Source organism: Meles meles, chromosome 18 (assembly GCF_922984935.1).
Source record: "Meles meles chromosome 18, mMelMel3.1 paternal haplotype, whole genome shotgun sequence".
NCBI classification, from domain to species: domain Eukaryota; kingdom Metazoa; phylum Chordata; class Mammalia; order Carnivora; family Mustelidae; genus Meles; species Meles meles.
In genome coordinates this window covers 4,088,923-4,104,752 of record NC_060083.1, presented here as the reverse complement: position 1 = coordinate 4,104,752, position 15,830 = coordinate 4,088,923, and the positions used below count along the sequence as shown (strand labels likewise).

At 45.8% G+C, this 15,830-nt stretch overlaps 1 protein-coding gene and 1 pseudogene across 3 annotated transcripts in view; both read left to right on the top strand.

The window, feature by feature from the left end:
- Positions 1-15,830, top strand: part of LOC123928975 (protoheme IX farnesyltransferase, mitochondrial) — a 130,688-nt gene that overhangs the window by 46,085 nt on the left and 68,773 nt on the right. The gene's annotated exons all lie outside the window — the stretch shown is intronic.
- On the top strand, positions 6,739-7,010 carry LOC123928976 (annotated as a pseudogene).

Sequence of the window (15,830 nt, the reverse complement as noted above, 5' to 3'; positions counted from 1 at the left end):
TCTCTCATTTATTTGCAGTTGTCTGAGGTCAGCTTTCCATCGCGCAGTTGTCAAACAGCTGTCAAATTAAGAGACCAGATCCTAAAGTTCATTTACATTTCGTGCCATTCCATATCCGTACATTTCTCGGCTGAAGTATTTGAGTAGTCATCCACGTTTCTTAATCATCCTGCCCCTCATTGCCCTATATCTTTTCCCGAAAATGCCTGTACGCACATGAAGTGCGGTAACCCTAAGTATTTTTACTATTTTCCAAGCATTGTTCTAAAAAATCCACATGAACTTCAACAACAACAGAGTCAACTTGAATTAGACAGCCAATTAATTTCACTGCTCTTTTTCGCAAGAAGAGAAAATCCAATCAATTTAAACATGTCACCCTTATTTTCATTGTCATGCTGCTTTTCACCCTTACTTTTATCATTCCCGTCAAGCTGGAATCTAAATCGTAATTGACCGCAGAATTCTTAATTTGCTTTCTAAGTGCCGGCATAGGGTAGTGTAATAGTAACGAATTCAGCATTCATTTTTAATAATTCGTTGATCAAGGAAATACTCCCGGGGATGCCGCTGATGTTTTAACAGAAAGTGTCCCGAGCTGCCAGCAGGCGACATTGACGCCCTGCTGCTCTTCTAGAAACGAGGAGCGAAAAGACAAACCGAGGCATCTTAAAATCTTGAAGAGCGTATTTGAGCAACAGTAGATTTGAAACTGGCAGCACCAAATCCAAAGTGATTAGGAACATCCCAACGACAAGGAAGCAAAGCAGGGAAAATATTTGGGGAATTACCTGATGGGTCTTAGTTTAAGCGGCTGCCTTGTTTGGGAAGCTTGGCCGTTTGTGATTGTTGTCCTTGGGTTTTGCTGTCTCTCTCTCTCTCTTTTTTTTTTTTTAAGATTTTATTTATTTGTCAGACAGAGAAAGAGCACAAGCAGGGGGAGCAGCAGGCAGAGGGAGAAGCAGACAACCCGCTGAACAAGGAGCCCGATGTGGGACTTGATCCCAGGACCCTGGGATCATGACCTGAACCGAAGGCAGACGCTTAACCCACTGAGCCACCCAGGCGTCCCCTTGGGTTTTGCTCTTTAACCTTGACGTGTCCTAGGCCCAGGTTTTGCTTCCTCTCTGTCCCAGCTGCTGTTAGAACCACCCGGGTGGGACGGCCTCCTCGTTCAGTTGGCTTCACGCTCTGAGGTGTTCGAGGGACACTGTGGAGTCGCGTCATTCGGTGGAAGGACTAGTCATGTGGAGTTGTTAGTTGTTAGGCAGAAAACACTAAGATGGAAACTCTTAAGATGGGTTATTAGATCAGTTAAGTGGTACGGCCTACAAACATTCCCACCTGAGTTATACTTAACCTTCTGCACTAAGGTCACTAAACCAATATTTATTTAGCTCTTGTTTTCTATCAACTTGTGTGTTACACCAGGTTTAAATCCTTCTCTGGATTTTGACACATTCTCCTCTGATCTCAGAGCTCCTCCTCTGTTTCTCCATTGCAACATTGCTTCTGTAGCACGTTATGATTAAGGGATCTGCGGGGTCCAGGCCTCTGAGCCCCTCTTCGGCTAAAAGGGCACATTTTATTTACCTAACTCCCTGGCACTCAGTGAACGGCTGTTGAATAAATGAATGAGAAAATGAGCCAGCAAATGAGAGCCTACGTTCCCGGGTTAAAGGAGCCTAAATAAACATTGTTCCTTCGTTATTTTCTAACTTCATGCAAACTATTATTTAAAAGTGAAATTACATTTTACACAAGATAAGGAGGAAGATAATCTCATTACGTGTACAAATTTTCCAGGAAATTTATCAGTCATTTTTGGAAGGATTAGCAGTGAGATTGTAATGAAACAAGTGAAATGAAAATTGGGTAATGCTGAGCAAGCAGATAAAATCAAGCTGAAGTTGAATGACAGCGTGAAAGTCATCTAGGACAGCAGAGTAGGTGATTTCCCACACTTCTGGATGAAATCGGTCATCAATTTCGTCTCCTTTGTCATCTGACGGTTTTAAAACCTATGCTCGGGGCGCCTGGGGGGCTCCGTGGGTCAAGCCACTGCCTTCGGCTCAGGTCATGATCTCAGGGTCCTGGGATCGAGCCCCGCATCGGGCTCTCTGCTCCGCGGGGAGCCTGCTTCCTCCTCTCTCTCTGCCTGCCTCTCTGCCTACTTGTGATCTCTCTCTGTCAAATAAATAGATAAAATCTTAAAAAAAAAAATGGTTACATGGTAACTATTTAAAAAAAATTATTCTTCATTAATTGGTCTTCCGGTGTGATTTGTAACTCCGTTACGAGTCATGTGTTCTCTGTTATTACAACAAATGTGAAAACACACGCCAGTGATAGATTTCCTCATCAGACACTTCATTACCAGACAGACAGCTTAGGTGGGAGATACAGAAACCCAGACTCTTCATATATCCTACTGCCTACCCAACAGCTCCACTCAGATTTCCGCAAGATAACAGAAATGTAACTTGTGGACGCAAACTCCCGATCTTTTTCCTCGAACCTGCTCTGACTGCCCGTCTCAGCAGCTGTTCACCAGGCCTATATGATGGTTGCTCAGGCCAGAGACTCCGGAGTCTTTCATGATCCCCAGTGTTCTCTCAGACCCCACATGCAGTCCTCCAGGAAATGATGGTGATGGTGTGCGCACATGTACACACACACACACACACACACACACACAGTTAGCGGCAGGGGTTGTGGGGCATGGCTGGAGGATGTTTAGACTCTCCACCTAATTCTCACAATCTTCAGATTACCAGGACTAGGACCATTGCCTGGGTATGTTTTTTTGTTTTTGTTTTTAAGATTTTATTTATTTATTTATTTGACAGAGAGAGATCACAAGCAGGCAGAGAGGCAGGCAGGGGTGGGGCGCTGAGCAGAGAGCCCGATGCGGGACTCGATCCCAGGACCCTGAGATCATGACCTGAGCCGAAGGCAGAGGCTTTAACCCACGGAGCCACCCAGGCGCCCCAAGATTTTATTCATTTATCTGTTAGAGAGAGAGAAAGAGAGAAAGCATGAGCAGGGGATGGGGAGGGGCAGAGGGAGAAGCAGGCTCGCCACTGAGCAGAGAACCTGGTGCTGTGCTTGATCCTAGGACCCTGAGCTGAAGGCAGATGCTTAACCAGCAGAGCCAGGCAGGCATCCCCCAGCCTGGATTATTGTATTTACCCCCTGATCTGTGTGGCTCCTTCTACCTCGGCCTTCTCCGATTGGTTCTCAGCACAACATTCAGGGTGATCTAAAACCTGGGTGGGATCACATCCCTCCTCTGCTGAAACCCTCCAGGCCTACGGGAACACTGTGCCACCCAGCCCCAAATTCTGGTCCTTCACACTAGCAACTCTTTTTTTTTTTTTTAAAGTCCTGAGAAGAAAATGGTCCTACATTCACAATACACGAATTACAAGCATTTATTAGTCATTCGTATTTTATTATTTAATTGCCATGATTGTTACGCTGTCTTTGGTCCGTTTTAGCATAAAGATATTTTCTTTTTCAATGATACCTAAGAGCTTTTGGTGTATTTAGTCACTTATTGCAAATGTTGTTCCGAGCCTGTTCTTGACATTGCTCTTTAGTTGTGTTTATGTTGTTTTGGGACACAGCCAATCCTTGAACAACATGGGTCCACTTATTCTCCGCCTCCTGATTTTCTTTCTTTTTTTTTTTTAAGATTTTATTTATTTATTTGACAGAGAGAGAGAGATCACAAGTAGGCAGAGAGGCAGGCAGGGGTGGGGCGCTGAGCAGAGAGCCCGATGCGGGACTCGATCCCAGGACCCTGAGATCATGACCTGAGCCGAAGGCAGAGGCTTTAACCCACTGAGCCACCGAGGCACCCCGCCTCCTGATTTTCTTAGTTACATTTTCTTCCTCTAGTTTCCTTTATTGTAAGAACACAGTTCATAATGCATACCACATACAGAATATGTGTTCCCTGACCATCGATGTCATGGAGAAGCTGGCTCTGGTCATCCGTAGGCTGTCCATGGTTAAGCTTCTGTGGAGTCAAGTTGAAGGTGGATTTTTGGCACCCCTATCCCCTGTGTTGTCCAAGCCTGTATATTCAAGCCTCACATTTTAAAATATTCGAATCTGTCATTTTATAATGGCTTCTTCCTTGAGAAGAATCATTAGAAAGACCTTGGATCTTAACATGCGGATTCTTTTCAAAAATAGGTTGTGGGTTGGCGACTTAACTTGCTTTGGTTTTAAATTGTCAGCGTCTCATCCTAGGATTATTCCGAAATGCCACTTTCGTAAGAGCTACATTCCTGTATGCTCTGGGTTGACGTCTGTTCGCAGAGCCGCACCCTGTGAAGTGGTGGATCTCTGCTCTACACTAGAATGTCCAAGAGAGGGAGGCTTTCTGCAGTGCGCTTCTGTTTCCAGGACTCCTGTGGTGCTTCTCGTCGCTTTATTATTCCAGATGAATCCTCGTTTTGAAGTTCTTAAAAAGAAAAATTGGGATTTTAATTAGAACTACGTTGTATCGCGAAATTTACTTGAGGAAAGGAGACACCTTTGCATTGTTTGGTGGTGTTATCCAAAAGTGTTTCTTGGGTTTTGAGATTTGCCAACACTCAAGGACAGGGAGGTCCTAAAAGAACACTGGACAGCATTAGAGCCACGAATCCGTCCGGAGATGAATTCCAGTTTCAGAAGCGTTAAAATATAAGGGAGAAAAGCACGTATAAGAATCAAATACGCTAACTTTGTCTCGCGCTCAGCACTCACACTCTCTATTTGGCTCACACTCTATATTTTAGTAAAATGCAATTGCTAAAATTTAGAGCTTGTATCTTTGTTTTTCCTTTTGAGTGTGCATTGCAAAGTTTTCTTAGCTCTTGAACTCTGAGTTTATTTAAAATAGTTTCACTTTTCGACCATTGTACATCTCCCTGCGCTGAGGCAGCTTCCTTCCTCCCGTGCAAGTATGTCGACACACGTTCCTTCGGTTCTTTCTTTACGGGATTGAGAGTTAAAAAGAAAAAAAGTACTTTCCAAAATTGGCTTTTTGTGTGTTCCTAGTAGGATTTTTTTTTTTTTCAAACTTACATTCTGCTGCTTCCCACGTTCTCCGTGGAGACGTGTGTCAGTCCCACTGGTCCTCCCCTCCTTCATTCAGCCCTGACCTCACAGAGGCACATTCAGGCGTGGCCTTGGCACCCCTGCATTATTTACCGGAGCCTCTAACCCCCCTCTCCACTCCCATGCTTTGCCCCAGTGCATACGTTTCTCCCACCTACCTTGATGGTAGAGACCGTTCACCTGCTCCGAAGAGTTTGATCTCCAGTCCCACTTCCTACAGTTTGTAGAAGTCTGTAACGTTGGCGTCAGTGAGGCAACTGCCTGATGTGTTCAACTCCTGTTCCGCTATTTTGTCTTCAGCTGAGCGCCTGTTGGATACCGGTCACTAGGCAGTGGTCTCAGTGGACCTAACGCCCCACGGGGAGTAAGGAGGCAGGCAAAAATGAAATAATCCCAAGTTCTGTTTGAAAGTTACAAGGTGCTTTAGCAGGTGCAGCAAAGGAGAGATAGTGCTGGGACTGTTTGAGTCGGTAAAAGCGGCAGGCATGGTGCTGGAGCTGCGGTCCTGCAAATGCCTCGAGTCTTACCAGGCAAATAGGGAGGAAGAAGGTTCTAGGGAGAGTGATAACGTGCGCAGGCCCATGGCAGAAGGGAGCGCACAGAAACAGTGAGTGCACAGAAACAGGGTTGGGGCCATGGAGGGCGATGAGGCTGCGTAAGAGGACACAGATCAGACCGTGTCGTGTGTGGTCTGAGGGGCTGTGTTAAGATTTTTATTTTTATTTTTTTGGAAGAGCATTTGGAAGCCATTGTCTTGCATTAGCAGAGAGAGGTAACACGATCTGATTTGTTCGTTGAACCGGAATGGACACAGAGGGAACAGCCAGGAGGCTTTGCCACACTCTAGGCAAGAGATGGTGATGGCTGACACCCGGTGACATCGGAGGGGGCAAATTTGAGAGCTGTTTAAGAGGAAACGAACCGTGCTAGTAACAGATCAGCAGTGGAGGAAAAAGGGGAGAAACGTTGTTGAGGATGACTGCTGGGGGTAGCTTGGAAAATCAAGCGGATGGTGATACCACCATTCACTACTGAAAAAGGACCTGGGTTTGCTGGAAGGACCGGAAATGTTGAGTTTGAGGTGCCTTCAGTGTAGCCAAGAAGATGTCAAGTAGACAGATGCATGGGGTCTGGAAGTCAGAACAGGAAGATGTGTTGCAGACAGAAATTTGAGAGTCATCTGCGTAGAGATAGTAATCGCGGCTGTGGGCACGAATGCAGTTAATTGGCCCCATACTGGCCCTCAGGAGCCACACTCTTTAATGGCACGTGGAAGAGGGTGACCTCGCAGAGGACACCAAGAAGAAAGCCAGGAAGAAAACCCAGGTACCACAGAAGCAGAAGGGCGTAGGGAAGAAGGGGGAGTGGCCAGTGGTGTAAAAGGCTGGAGACTAAGACAGTCTCTTGGAGATGGTGATGAGGAGATCATTGGCGACCCCGAGGAAGAGCTGTTCTGGTGGTTCGTTGGATGCGGAGGCCACGGTCCCCCCGTGGGGCAGAATTCCAGAAGATGTCATTCACGTGGATCAAAGTGAATGGTACTTTAAGGAGTGGTGTAGGATAGTGACCACAGAAAGCCTGGTTGGAAAGAGAAGAGCGGATGAAGAAGGGGCTGGTCTGTTACCCCCATGGACGAGCAGTAGCTGACCCTGTCCTCTGCCAAATGGAGCTCGAGGTCACGAGCAGGTACACCAGCCCAGTAAACCCAGCTGTCTTCCCCATTGACCGTGGTGCTGTGGGCCACTGACATGTTCTTCGCCCCCTGGTTCTGCGTGTATGAGGTGGCCGCCGCCGGTACCCTCGGGACGTGCCACACAGCGAGCCCGTTGGTGGCCTCACTCTTTGTGTCCTCTAGTGTCCTCTTCCAGCTGCTTTGTGTTGGCATCCGCGTGTGAGCTCCCGAGGGCTCCAACCAGGCGGCTTCCCCGAATCCCTGCTTCTGTAAATTAATTTGACTACTGCTGGAAGTGTCCTACCTGCTGCTCACGGTACAGGCAGATGTGTGAGCGTCAGAAAAAATTAAAAAAGGTGGCGCAGAAGCAGTGAGTGTGGGATGCTTCACAGGGAAGTGATGCGCGAGAGCCACGTGCTCTGGAGTCACGTCCCCAGGTGTGGCCCGGCTGGGTCCCTCCAGCTGACGGCTTCATGTCTTCAAAGCTTAGATTGTCCGAGGTACAGAAGTTAGGATATGGAGAGTCAAGATCTCTGCAACACCCCATCTTCCCTTCGGGTGTTGGTTGTGTTTCCTTTTCCACTGTCTGTCTTCTGTCCCATTAATTTCCTTTCTTGACAGGTTTGTCTTTCTGTCTGTCTTTCTGGAATCTGTGCGTGGTGTCACACTCACTCTGTCCGTAACTAATTTTCCTCCTGGTGGATTTTGTTCTTTAATATTTCTAGTGCCGCTTTTAATTCTGTAATGATAGTTTTAAAATTACTTGTCGGTATCTTTCAGCTCTCTTTTCATATTGTGCCTGCCTTAGCCAGCCGACTTCATCTCCCCTTGGATTTTGTGCTTTATGGTCTGGATTCTGTTATGAATAGGAAGTAAACACCCATTAAAAAAATTATATATTTATTCCCAGATATTTCTAAGAATGATGATGGGGTAAAAATAATAAGTTGCAAAACTTAAGCCAGAAGCAAGGGTAACGGTTAGGGATTCATATTTTAAGTCTCTGTCCCGTTGCTACGGTGGCCCCAGCTCAGCCACTTCCGCTTTAAGCAGCCCAGTAATCAACATGAAAGTGAAAATAATCGTGAGTTCCAGCAGCTGCAGTGTCCTGATAGAAAGTCTGTATAGCAGCGTAGTTAAGGACACAGGTGTGCATCGAGCTGTGTGATGGGGCAAATTCGTTAACCTTTCTGCGTTTCGGTTTCTTCACCTGGAAAATGGAGACAGAGTAGTATCCGCCTGTAGCATGTGGTGTCATTGGAGACAAGTAAATAGAACATTATTTCTACTCTTAAAACCCAGCGGTGGGCGCCTGGGTGGCTCAGTGGGTTGAGCCTCTGCCTTCTGCTCCTGTCGTGGCCTCAGGGTCCTGGGATCGAGTCCAGCATCCGGCTCTCTGCTCGGCGGGGAGCCTGCTTCCTCCTCTCTCTCTCTGCCTGCCTCTCTGCCTACTTGTGATCTCTGTCTGTCAGATAAATAAATAAAATCTTAAAACAAACAAACAAACAGCAGGCTGTGCCATTGAGCATAGAAAGGAAATAAAGGAAATGAGGCGATCTACGCTGTCATAGAAGGAAGGTTCTCTGTGGCGTGGATGGTGGACAGAGTTAGGGCAGAGGAGAGGGGGCACTGATTCTGAAGATGATGGAATGGCTTCAGTCGGAGGAAGGAGCCTGAGCCAGACGGGGGCTCTGGAAAGCACATAGGCAGATGCGCGCGTGTGATACGGAAGGACCTAGACTGTCAGGTTGCAGGAAGAAGTAATTGGCGGTAAGACTGGAGCCATATTGTTGACTGTCAGAGTTGCCTGGTAGGCGTTCACATTTAATTCAGGAGGAAATAAAGAGCCATTGACACAGGGGAAGCCTGGAGGCGCGTTGAGCAGTGAGGGTCTGACGCCCTCAGCTCCAGCAAGTGCAGGCAGTGGGAACTCAGAAATGATCACCCAGGCAAGGGAAGTCCCTGTCACCCAGTGAAGCCAAAATGCAGCTTTGCCATCCGTGGTCTTCCCAGATCTACGCTAGCCTACGTTTTGTAGTTCATCATACTTTCTTCAGTTAAAAGTTTTTTTTTAAGGAGTGAAAAATCAAGAAAAATTTGATACAATTATAAATAAGACTGCTGAGAGAAAGCATTTCTCCTGTACTTTGTGATGAGGGATTAGCAGTGCTTTTTCACGAAACTGAGAAAACAAAAAAATTTTTTTTTAGAAATGTGAAACTTTCTGTTTAATTTTTTTACTTCTCGCTTATTCCATTAATGAATTCTCTTCACTTTTGCTACCTAGAAATTTCACCAAAAATGTTAAAATTGGGGTGTATTACAAGTGAAACAAACTTGGCTAATGATCATTTCTTAGAAAGTCTTACTCTTACTTGAGGCTCTGGAACCTTTGGACCAGGAACGTTTTTTAGTTGCTGGTCAGACGACAGTGGCCACTGTATCAGTGGAGAATAAACCCAACCTGATTTATTTGATGGTTTTTCTTCTTTTGGGGTGTTTTTTTCTTTCTGTACACTTTTTTTTTTTAAGATTATTTATTTATTTCACAGACGGAGATCACAAGTAGGCAGAGAGGCAGTCAAAGAGAGAGAGGAGGAAGCAGGCTCCCCGCCGAGCAGAGAGCCCGATGCGGAACTCGATCCCAGGACCCTGGGATCATGACCCGAGCTGAAGGCAGAGGCCTTAACCCACTGAGCCACCCAGGCGCCCCTCTGTAGACGTTTTTAATTGATGCTTGTCCAGTTTGCTGAAGGAAGGTTGGGGTGAGATGGTCAGCGGTCTGGCTCTTGGAAGAGGAAACTCATTTGTGTCTTTGTGGACACCCTGTGAGACCTGATCTCAGCTGCGTCGAAATCTCACCAGTATCAGAGTTGTAAGTAGGGAGCTGCTCCCTTTTCCAGTCCACACGTGACCCTCTTCTGCCAGGTGCGTGCCCAGTAATCTGCCTCCATCTTCTCTCTGATGGGCTGCTAGATTGGTTCTGTTGGGTCAGTTCCTGCCTCTGCTGGAACAGCATTAATATCTGCCTTCAGCAAGGAGCCTCTGCAGCTCCACGCCTACACGCTGGCCCAGTGGTCCCCTGTCCCCCCGTCTCTTGTATCTTCTGGTTCCTATTCAGGTGGGTTATGCTTTGAGCGTCCCCCTTTGGCTCTGCTTGCAGCAGGTAAGCCCTCCAGGTTTGTGCCGTAGGTGCCTCACTGCCCCCCCGCCTCTGGCTTGACCACTCTGGAAACAACCCCAATCCTATGATGATGATAACAGAGGGCATCACATAAGGTCACGGGGCATTTTTACGTACATCGTCTGATTTTATCTTCATCGGCGTTGTTTTCGCCATCTGACAGCAGAGCGGGCGGGTGCCCAGAGCAGCTAACGCTTCGCCCGAGGTCGTTCGGCCAAATGGCAGAGCTGGCGGTCTTTCCGGTTTTGTCTGACTCTCGAGCTCTTCGCGGCTCGACTCAGACTCACCCCGCGGACGCCCAACCTCGTTCAACCGAACCTTCGCTCTCACTGCACCTGTTGGAATGCCCACCTTCCTGCTCTCACTGCACCTGTTGGAATGCCCACCTTCCTGTCCAAGATTTTTCTAGGTGCAGGGCGGACTGAAGTCTTGGTGGGTGGCAGTGACTGTGTTGAGATCGAGGAAGAAAAACGCCCTTGACCAAGCGAAAGAGGTGCTGCCGGGTGGCAAATGGTGCTGTGATCTTGGAGAGCTGGCCTGGTCATTGCTGCAAGATACACCGCAGTCTTTAGCACCCGAAAAGCCAAAGTACTGGACATTGGTACTGGACTGATCTATTGGCCAAAATGCTGTTGCTTCAGTAAACCATGTTAAATTAATGTGTCTCACGATTACGCATCTATCAGAAACCAGTTAAAGTTTGCCTGTGCCCGGGGAATCCAAGGCATTGTTTCCGTGCTTGCCTCTGGGGGAGTTGCCTCTACATCGAGTGCATGTAGAAGCCTTGAAAAAGGGCTTGAGAGGGGCGCCTGGGTGGCTCAGTGGGTTAAGCGTCTGCCTTTTGTCTCAGGTCATGATCTCGGGGTCCTCAGATCGAGCCCCGCGCGGGGATTCCCACTCAGCTGGGAGTCTGCTTCTCTCTCTCCCTCTGCCTCTCCTTCTGGGCTCGTGCTCCGTCTCTCCCTCTGTCTCTCCCTCTCCCACTCTCACATAAAAAAAATAAAATCTTGGGGCGCCTGGGTGGCTCAGTGGGCTAAAGCCTCTGCCTTTCGCTCAGGTCATGATCCCAGGGTCCTGGGATCGAGCCCCGCATCGGGCTCTCTGCTTGGCAGGGGGCCTGCTTCCTCCTCCTCTCTCTCTCTCTCTCTCTCTACGCCTGCCTCTCTCCCTGCTTGTGATCTCTATCTGTCAAATAAATAAATAAAATTAAAAAAAAAAAATCTTGAAAAACGAAAAAAAAGGCTTGAGAGCTGAAGGCACACCCATTCAGCTGTAGAACCAAAGGACATCCACCTTAGGGGATGTGCAGAGAAGCCAAGGAGTGAGACTGGTGCTATAATGCCTTACATTTCTAGAGCACTCTACAGTTTACACACCTAGTTCATGCGGCAGGTCTTTGGGGGGGGGGGGGTCGCCCCGTGAGCACAGCAGGAAACCGAAGCTCAGGGTTCAAATGCCTTGTCTTGTACCAAAACTCAAAGCCAGGGTCCACTTCTTCTGTCACTAAACCTTCTTCTCTCTGCTCTCGCAGCAGACATGATCTGGGGAAGCGATTCCCAGAGTTTCTCTTGAAGCTGCAGATTCATAGTCTGCCATAAGGAATCTGGATCTCCAGGTCATAAATCTCTTCTCAGAAGCATTAACTCAATAATATTTTTGAGATTATAGGACTAGAACGGACTCACGTAGGCAATATTGTTGATGCGTGAGCTGTGAAAATTAAAACTTTCTTTAAGAATTCCAGATTTCCCCGCCGTTGTGGATAAAGTAGCCTGGAGCAGGATGGAAACACATGAAACTAATTTGTCTGATTAAAAAGAAAAAAAATTACACAAATCATAAAATTAGGAAGGCAGTTTATAATGGAAGGCATTAAATAGAGAACGTAAATGTTATTTCTGTGGTCTATTTGGTATTACATTTTAATGTAAATAATGTTTCCCGAAGAAACTGTGAAATTGATTAATAAATCCCCTCTCCTCCCCTGTGAGGCAGCCGAAAGCCGGGGCGCTCTGTTCCCCGAGAAGGGTTCTCAGGCTCACAGGGGTGTGGAAGGGCTGCCAATATGAGAACAACAGGTGCGCGCAATTTATGTTCAAGAGTAGTTTAAGTATCTTTAATCAGTCCGTTTTAAGTCAAACCATATGATGTTCAGACAGAGACATGTTTGCCTTCTGTATCAAGTACTTTTCCCTTTCCTCCCAGCTCCGTATTAGTCGTCCCCAGCTGTGAAACTAAGCTTGCCTTTTGTTACTTAAAAGCAGATAAAATGTTTACAACAGTTACAGTTGATTGCATGGTGGTTAGTTTCACATTCCTCACTCCCGCGGTGTGACAGTGGGTCTCTAAGGAATTCATCAGGTACCTGCCTCTTGCTTTCTGCCTGGTCCAGCTATGAATAGATTAGCTGTTGCATCAAATATCGCAAGATGACCAGTCTGTTAGACGCACGCCGCTCTTCTCTGGGACTGGCAGGAACCGGCTCATCTAAACCTGGTGAACCGTGAGCACGCGCTTTAGAGAGATTTGTGCTTACAGTTCATTACCCTTCGTTGCCCTCTCTCCCAGGATAGAGCAGTGGGGGAGACTTGCGGCGACGTAGAGCCCTGACCCAAGAATAGTCCCCAAGAAGCTGCATTCGGGATTTTTCCTGACTTAATTCTGCTAGTGCGGAATTAAGAGGTTAAAGTAAAATTTCCACAGGACACTTCAGAGTTGGTTGTGTTTCTTCCTCTGCTCAGAGTATTAGAGCTTGGGTGTGCCGTCGCTGGCCCTGCTGTTCTTGGTTGGCGTGGATTTGTTCTCAGAGTTCGTATGCACATGTCATTTGTTAATGGGCCTCTTGATAATTAAGATGGTGTATTCATTTCATAACACCCGGTTGTTAGGTGATTGCTTGTGGGAATTACATAAAGAGGAAAAAAATGACCTGTCATGTTCTTGCACTCGGTGGTCCAGTGGCGGGGGAGGGGGGGGCCCTTCTCAGCTTCCTCGGCTTACCCCCTTGTGCTTTGGTTTCCCGATCTGTCGAAAGTGAAGTCTTGGTTCCTACCCTAAGAAGGGATGGGAGGGTTAGGTGTTTCCATGCTGTGCCAATCCTTGGCAAGTGCTGGGTATCATTTGTTCCATGTCAGGTCACCATCCTTTTATAAGTTAAGCTTGAAACAAATACCCTGCAATTTTAGAAATGTTCCTGTTTGTGTAAAATTATTTAAACCTCCTTCTTTTTCCTCTTGCATTATCTGTTGTCACTTCGGTTTGAGATAGAGAATGGCCCATAAGAGAGGTGACAAATTGATTTATGAGATGCCGGTTGGTTGGTTTTTTTTTTTCTTCCCCCCCCTGCCCCGAAATGTGAACCTCGTCTTCAAATGTGTTTACACAGGTTGTCACCAGTGAACGCGCGTTGGTAAAATAACTACAGGAACGTTTCTACCCTGTCCCCTCCAGTTGGAACATTTCATGGAGGCGCTGAAAAATTAGAAGGTTCCAGTCCCACAGCTGATAGGAAAGGACAGCATGGCCTTCTTGCCCACCTTTGTCATCTTATTAATAAAAATGTTACCGAGTCCTGCAAGCGCCCAGAAAGGAAGTTGAGGTGCCATTTGTCACGTTTGCAGTGTGAAATTTGCCCTTCGCTGAGTTAGCCCTGTGCAGGATCCAGGGGCTTCCCTGCCTCTGGGAGGAAAAAACACTGGGGCTGTTGAAAAATACATTTTTCCTCGAATCCCGAAAACCACATTGTAAAATTTAAAACACTCTCAGAGACCAGTATTCCGAGCCAGCAGATGAAATGCAGCTCTTTTGAGAGGCAAATAAACTTGAGAACGGATTACAAAGGGAGATGCCCGTGGGTTTAAAGGACTGAACCAGGACTCCTACAAGTATGAGTGGCGGAGGCCTGTGGCCATTCATCTTTATTGTATGTTCCCTGAGAAGACTTCCCAGCTAGTGTGCTGGGTAGTAGAAGGCATCCAGTTCACTTTCAGTCTTTAAAATACATGTCAGAACTTAAGTAGGGTAGACGGCAGCACTAATCATATTAAGCACAGTGTCTGAACTCACGGTGAATGCATAATTAATGCATTGTTTTAGAGGACCTAATATATTAGTCAAGGGCAAGAGCTTCACGCTGAGCCTCAGAGCCCGTTCTGTGGGCAAGGAGGAGGGCTCTCTGGTGGTGCTGCTTTGCACGGCCGCGGCCAACCGTGCTCACTAAATCTGTTTTGTTACACCTCTGATACACACCGAAGCCATCAGACAACCCCCATTAAAGTGTTTGCCACAGAGAACTCTCTCTGGGATAGTAAATGCTAATTCAGTGTCAATTAGAAAAATGCTTCCAACAAAACACCGCGATTAATAAGGGTCCTTGTGTTGATTCATTGCTGGGATTTTCTTCCCCCCATTCCGTATAAGGATCCGTCTTTCATTACCTGCTATTTATTATTTTAAATATGTTTAGCTTGAAGGCACTTTACCATTTCATCTTTATTTTAAAATGTACCCAAATGTTTACTTCTCCATCAATATCCATTTAAACTGAAGCCGTTTGGGTCTCACTAATTTAAATTCCTTTAGTCAAGCCATTGAATAAAAGGTTCGGTATAAACTCCTGAATTAGTGCATTCAAACACACTTTCAAAAGTTTCTGATTTCTATAATCCTCTTCTCGGTTTTAAAGATGTAGAATGCACACTTTAAAAAGTAATTCAGCTTTAAGAAACCTCCCCTTGCCACCACTAATTAACAGCCGAAAACTAACTTTTCTCCGCCACTTTCAGATTTTATACAGATATGTTGAAATTTTAATAATGGGATTCTTACTTTCCCATATTTCCAGTTTTTAAGCCATCTGGTTGAACTGTTTAATGGCAACAGTGGTCACGATTCTGTTTTTCTTACTGTTTTGGTGAAAACCATTTTTGTTAAGCTCATTGGTAGGAGCGTGTTCGCGGGGGGGGGGGGGGGGGGGGGGTCAGCCAGGTGGGGACATGTGATGGGGGAGAACTTGGTCTTATGCCTTTGGTAAATTGGTGTTTTATTTAATTCTCTCACACTTCTGCAGTAATAAAACCGTATATATATACATATATTATATATGGATGTGTGTATATATATATATATATATTGCTGTGTAATATTTTATTAGTGTTTAAAAATTACAAGGAAATATTTAAGTATTAATCATTGTGAGCATTATTCAAATATACTAAATCATATTGACTTGGTCTCTGATCTGTTTTTAACTCTCGAGAAAAATAAGTTGTTAGTAACCATGATTCATGTTTCCTTAAGTAATAGAATCATAGATTTGGTGCAAAGGACCAAAAGTCCCAGGCTTCGTATTTAAATCTTTGAAATATAATCTTGAAAGAAAATAGCTTAATTTGACCAAGACTGTGGTAAAACTTTGGAATTAGCTTTGGCTCTTTTTAAGAGAGTTAGTTTTAACACAGATTATGGAGCAATGTGTAAATTTAAGCTATTTGCTTTCTTCACTAAACCAGCTTCTCTACTGTAGACGTGTTTTTTAAAAAAAATTGATGTTTTGAATAGATTATTTTTTGAAGAGTATTTTTCCTGTAATCACTTTCCTGGTGCTCCCACTAAGTCAAGTCAGGGCATTGAGACATTCTGATGGGGTTGGCGACAGCTCGGCCATAATAGGCGTATCTCAGTACGAATTTATTATTCATGCCTCGGTTTTCTCAAATATTTACATAGTGCTGGCAAAGACGAACAGGGGAGATATACTCTGATGGAAAGTCTTGAAGTTTGTAAGTGAAAGTAAGACGGAGTCAGTTTAAATTGTCCCTACCTATAGGAACTTTTAAGATCACTTACAAAACTTGAAAT